Source organism: Toxorhynchites rutilus, chromosome 3 (genome assembly GCF_029784135.1).
Source record: "Toxorhynchites rutilus septentrionalis strain SRP chromosome 3, ASM2978413v1, whole genome shotgun sequence".
In the NCBI taxonomy this organism is placed as follows: domain Eukaryota; kingdom Metazoa; phylum Arthropoda; class Insecta; order Diptera; family Culicidae; genus Toxorhynchites; species Toxorhynchites rutilus.
Genome location: NC_073746.1, coordinates 168422989 through 168429162, shown reverse-complemented (window position 1 = coordinate 168429162; position 6174 = coordinate 168422989).

The following is a 6174-nucleotide window of genomic DNA, read 5'->3' as shown; positions in this document are numbered from 1 at the left end:
TCTGTGCAAAGTTATCTTAGAACGGATACAGGAAAAGATCGACACGACTCTCCGACGACAGCAGGCAGGATTCCGTGCCAGTGTGGACTATATTGTCACGCTCCGCATCATCCTGGAGCAGGTCAACGAATTCCAAGAGTCTCTATACTCGGTTTTCATTGACTACGAAAAAGATTTTGACCGGCTCAATCACGAAAATCTGTGGGGAGCCTTGAGACGCAAAGGAGTCCCAGATAAAATCGTCAACCTCATCTAAGCGCAGTACGAGGTTTTCACGTGCAGAGTCCTGCATAACGAAGCCTTGTTCGACCCGATCCGGGAGTCGCCGGTGTGAGGCTAGGATGTATACTGTCACCGCTTCTGTTCCTCATCGTAATTGACGAGATCATGGTGGATGCAATTGGGTGCAATTGTATCGAACCGTGGGCTGCTTTGGCATCTGAACACGGATCAAGAAGGCGAAGGCTGCTTTTGCAAGTTTACGGAGAACACCCAGAAGCTGCAGGTCTTCGTCAACCGATGGCTGCGGTACATAACTCGTGCCTGGTGGCCGATATCCTGGTGGCCAGATATATGATATTCGAGAACACAAGTGGAAGTGGGTCGGCCACACACTACGAAGGAGCGGAAACGAGTTCTGCAAACAAGCGCTGGATTGGAATCCGGCAGGATATCGCAGCAGAGGAAATCAAGGAAGTCGACGCGAATCTAACCTGGATCCAGGTCAAGACTAAAGCCAGCAGCGCCCAGGATGGACATCTTTCACGTTGGTCCTATGCACCACTAGGGGTGCGCATGATTGTGTGAGTGTGAGTGTGAGTGTGTGAGTGAGTGTCCTAAGCATTAGCTTCATGACAACTGTATGTCCCCTTTTCAAGTGTTGATGGTTCTCTTCTGGTTTTACGTGGATACCATCAAAATAGGCAAAATAGTCAATCAATGATACTGAAGCTAAAATCATGCTTCAAAATTAGACTTATAGATTTAATACAGATTTCAATACAGATTTTTTGAGATAAAACTAAGATAAAAAGATTTTTTTCAGCCTAAAAAAACAGATTTTATTACGCCTATATGTGAAATCCTTTTTCGCTCCGGAATTGTTGTTATGTCAGTCACTGAACTAAAGGAATTAAGAAAACTTATACATTGAGAATATACCAAGTAAAACTTAATCACTATATCAATGCATATTGAAGATTCAGAGATATTTCTGTTGAACTATAATACGTGATCCCAGAATAGATATGAAACTGGAGAGGGTAGAAATAGGCGAAAAACTGTCCTGGAACGTCGGCTCAATTATCCGACGTTTGTTACTTATACTTTTTTTTCAAATTCCTCCATTTTATTCATAAATCAAATCTTAGTCAGAATGTGTGATTTTTAATTTCCACTACGTTTCATCTCTTTGATATCCTCCCAGGACTCAGTATCCCAAATGAACGGGTAACTGGAACAGGAAGTTTCTATTTGCACAGAACGAATGTCGGGTAAGCTATAGATACAAAAAGAACCAGACGAATATGCCACACAAATAAGTCTTCACTCCATGTCAGCATTTTCATTCAGATTTTTGCCCACAAATAACCTAGCCCGCGTTACTTTACCATTGCAGATGCATTTTGTTATAATGAAGAGTTTCTTATCAATTGTGGGAATCTAGTATTTGCGTGGTTTGGTTGGCGTTGCTCTCGCTGCGCTCCTAGCTCTTCAAGTCAGTCTAAATGTTGTCATTTGCGAAATATGCACTTCATAGAAGGTCAGAGGTTATTACTCTTTTGATATTTGGTTTCAATGGAGTCTTAAGCGATATGCCTAGTATCATGAAGGTGTATATGAAATTGTGTCGTTTGGTTGTTGAAACTATGTTATTCAGTTGAACGATATCCAAATTTGTAGAGGGAATGAACTGAAAAGTTTAAAACCTCTATAATTCATCACGTTCGTTCCAAATTTGAAAGCTGCCATGTCTGCCAGGTCTACTTTTTTCGAGCTACAAAATGGATAAACGGATTATATTTCTATTCGTTTGTTATTAGAGCATTATTACTGATTGATTGAACGAAGAGCAAGATTAAATTCATACATCTATGACAAGCTACTTCAATACACTCTTAAAGATAGTTCTACGAATGTGGTAAATTTAACGCTATATTCAAGTGCAATACAATCGAATTTCAAGTGTGTCATTCGGCCGAAAAGCCGAAACATTCAAAACATTAAAATAATGAGTCTGTCCGGCAGCAATCGCATATGTTGTCCTTGGACACAGTTCCGAAAACCAATACAACGCCGTTCGTTCGGATGGGATCATTTGAAATTTCAATTCTGCAGATCCTCATTGAATGAATTATTTATCACACGAGCAAAAACTGAAGGATATGCATCTAAGATGAACCGGAAGAGCATTCCATGAATCGATTTGTTTGAGAAATGAGCAAAGATGTGCTCGACGCCATATGGAAAACTTTTCTACTGAAAGTTATTTTCCGGGAGCATTATTGCGGAAATGGATGGACATCGGATGTACACCACCATGTTCGAAATAATGGAGGGCCTCATTAAAGAGGGAAGAAAGCAAAACAAAAGATTAAGATCGAGAGCGCAAAAGTGAAACATGTCATACGACTTAAAAACTAATTACTGTCATTTTGCGCAAAAAAAACCTTTTCCCTTTGTTGGTATAGCAACAAGTTTCCATCCCTCGGACAGCAAATCAAAGTGTTTACAAAGTTGAGAGAAGAATGGAGACGACTTTTAATTTTGTTTATAACCTGTCCTAACGTAGTTTGTGAAATTGTTGTAATTCGACCGAAACTAAGTTCTTTCCAATTCGCTGAATACGCTTATTTGCAGTTAAGTACGTAGAGATAAACGCGATCTCACATTCTTCAGTAAAAATGCTTTGACGTCGCATAAGAGTCATGAAGATAAAATGATTGAAAATTGAATGAAACTGTGGAATGATTATTGAAGTTTATCCAAAAGTTATTTTTTCAATCGAATGCATCAGGATTTATTTATTTATTTATAATTATAGTGTTGGGGAAAAAGAAATGTCGTATTTCTGATCGAAATTTGACGCTTTATTTAACATACTTGAAATTATCCAATTTAAGTCAAACATGTGCCGTTTTGTTCGCAAACTTGTTGCCATTTAAAAGGCAACTTCATTAGCCCCCCCCATTAGTTTTCGCAAGCCTCTTTTGAGGCCAACTTAGTATCACCAAAAGCGTTTTGCATGGACCGGAAGAGATGATAATCACTTGGAGCCAGGTCCGGACTATACGGTGGGTGCAATAGGACGCCCCATCCGAGCTCCCGTAGCTTCTGGCGGGTCATCAAAGATGTGTGAGACCGAGCGTTGTCCTGGTGGAAAAAAACACTATTCCTATTGATCATTTCTGACCGCTTCTGGTCAATCGCCTGCTTCAAACGGTCAAGCTGCTCACAGTAGAGAACCAAGTTGAGGGTCTGGCCATAGTTGAGCAGCTCATAGTGGATGATTCCCTTTAAATTCCACCAAACACACAGCAAAACCTTCCTGGCCGTCAATCCGGGCTTGGCGATGGTTTGGACTGGCTCACTGCGCTTCGACCACGACTTTTTTCGCTTTAGGTTGTCGTACGTGATCCACTTTTCATCACCAGTCAGCATCTTCTTCAAAAATGGGTCGAGTTCGTTCCGTTTCAGCAGTGCATCTCAGGCGTTGATTCGGTCTGAATTTTTTTTTGCGTCGACTCGTGTGGCACCCATACATCCAGTTTTTTTTGGAATCCAATCTTCTGCAAATGGTTCCAAACTGTTTTATGGTCTATTCCCAGTTCCTGGCCAATCGAGCGAGTGCTCACATGCCGGTCTACTTGGATGATTTCAACGGTTTTATCGGTTTTCACGACGATTGGCCTACCAGTACGGAGTGTATCTTCGACAGCCACTACACCAGAACGAAATCGATCAAACCAACGTTGTGCAATGCGAATCGTTACAGTATCAGGTCCATAAACTACAATAATTTTTTCGGCCGCCTTCGTTGCAGTTTTACCTCGCAGGTAGTAAAAACGAAAAATATGGCGAACTTCTTGCTTGGTGGACTCTATCTTCGACGCGCTATAACTTGAGATTGAAAAGGACAATCACAACACTGTCGAAACGACACTTGTAGCACAGATTGTCGTTTTTAAATAGCGGTATAGTATGACCCGATGCGATAAGTACAACACAAGATATGTTTAAGTGTTGCCATATATTGACAATATACGAAATTTTTATTTCCCCAACCCAACTACAACTACATTTGTACCTAAGACAAGACCAGACAATATGGGGTCGATTTCGGACCAGTTTTCGGACCAGCTGCTGATTGGTCAATTCTAAAGGGTTGCCAATAATATTTGAAAAAACACTTCGACATAATGTACTCATGTTATGTACTCTCATACTAGTTTTCATGATAATGCATTACAGAAATACGCAACATATGTAACAATTTTGCTTCACATTATCCAAATGTATCCGATTCATAAAATGTAAGATACGAAAACATATGTTAGGGACGTGAAAAAATAGTCTTCAGAAACTTTATTTCATTTGGAAACTTGACAACACTTGGTCGAAGAGAAAGAGTAAGAAACCAGTGTCACGTCTTATCTTAGATTTGTACATGGTACACTTCGGTGTGCATGATCAGAACATGTACAATGGTGGTGGGTGTTTATGTATTGAGTAATTTCAAATGAAATCGTCCAAAAATACAAAATTTAAAAACATGTATTTTTGATTCGAATGAAAGTTTGTATTCCGTTTGGGTTGGAAGAAATATGAGTTTTCCACAGCAAATGGGAATTTTTTGACTCAAGCGTAACTTCTGAAAAGGGCGTATCGATTTTAGTAAGATAAATCTTTGATAATTTATATCTCAAAAACTATGAGTCGTACCGAAAAAGTGTCTTTGATAGAGTTATAGAGTAAATATGTTTAACGGTGAAAAAACACTGAGGAAAAAAAATTAGTATACTCTTTTTAATTTACAAAAAAAAACCTTAATTTGAATTATCTAAAATACATATTTTTAATTTATTTCAAAAGTTTTTCATATAAAATAGAAGTCATTTACAAAATTTAAAAAATTAGTCCAAGGTGGTAAAACTATTTTTGACTCTGTGGAACATCGAATTTTTATGAATTTTCGAAACTTCGAATTTTTGTATGTTAACAATCATTTTTAGCCACAAATTATGATTTCTGATGTGATTAAAAAAAATTATTTATCAATCTCCTTCTAAATGGAGCCGTTCTTGAGAAATTAGAAAAAAAATTCTAATTTATTGTCTTTTGTAATTTCGGTTTTTTAAATTTATATATGAATTTATATATTAAAGAATATCTTTTTTATATGAAATAGAAGTCATATAGAAAATAAAAAAAATTAGTCCAAGATGGTAAAACTGTTTTTGAAGAATTTTGTGGAACATCGAATTTTCATGAGTTTTCGAAACTTCGAATTTTTGTATGTTAACAATCGTTTTTAGCCACAAATTATGAATTCTGATGTGATTTGAAACAAAAAAGCTCATTATCAATCTCCTTCTAAATGTATCCATCCTCGAGATATTCTAAAAAATATTTCTAATTTATTGTCTTTTTTATAGTAAATCAAAATTTAAAAATTTTCAACATGTTTGTCGTGTTATACCATAATTTTATCATAATAATGTATTTGGAAAAAATGTTCAAAATTATAAGCAAGTTCATAAGAATTCATGAACATGACGGTATAACTCGACAGAAATATTAAAAGAACCTATTTACTATAAAAAGACAATAAAATAGAAATATTTTTTTAAATATCTTGAGAATGGCTGCATTTAGAAGGAGATTGATAAAGAGCATTTTTGTTTTAATTCACATCAGGATTCATAATTTGTGACTAAAAATTATTGTCAACATACAAATAAGTTTCGAAAACTCATATAAAATTCGATGTTCCTCAAAGTTCGTCAAAAACAGTTTTACCATTCTCGACTCATTTTTTTAATTCTCTACATGACTTCTATTTTACATACAAAAATTCGAAGAGTTTCGAAAATTCATAAAAATCGATGTTCTACAATGTTCGTCAAAAATGGTTTTACCATCTTGGACTGATTTTTTAAATTTTTTTAAATTTTT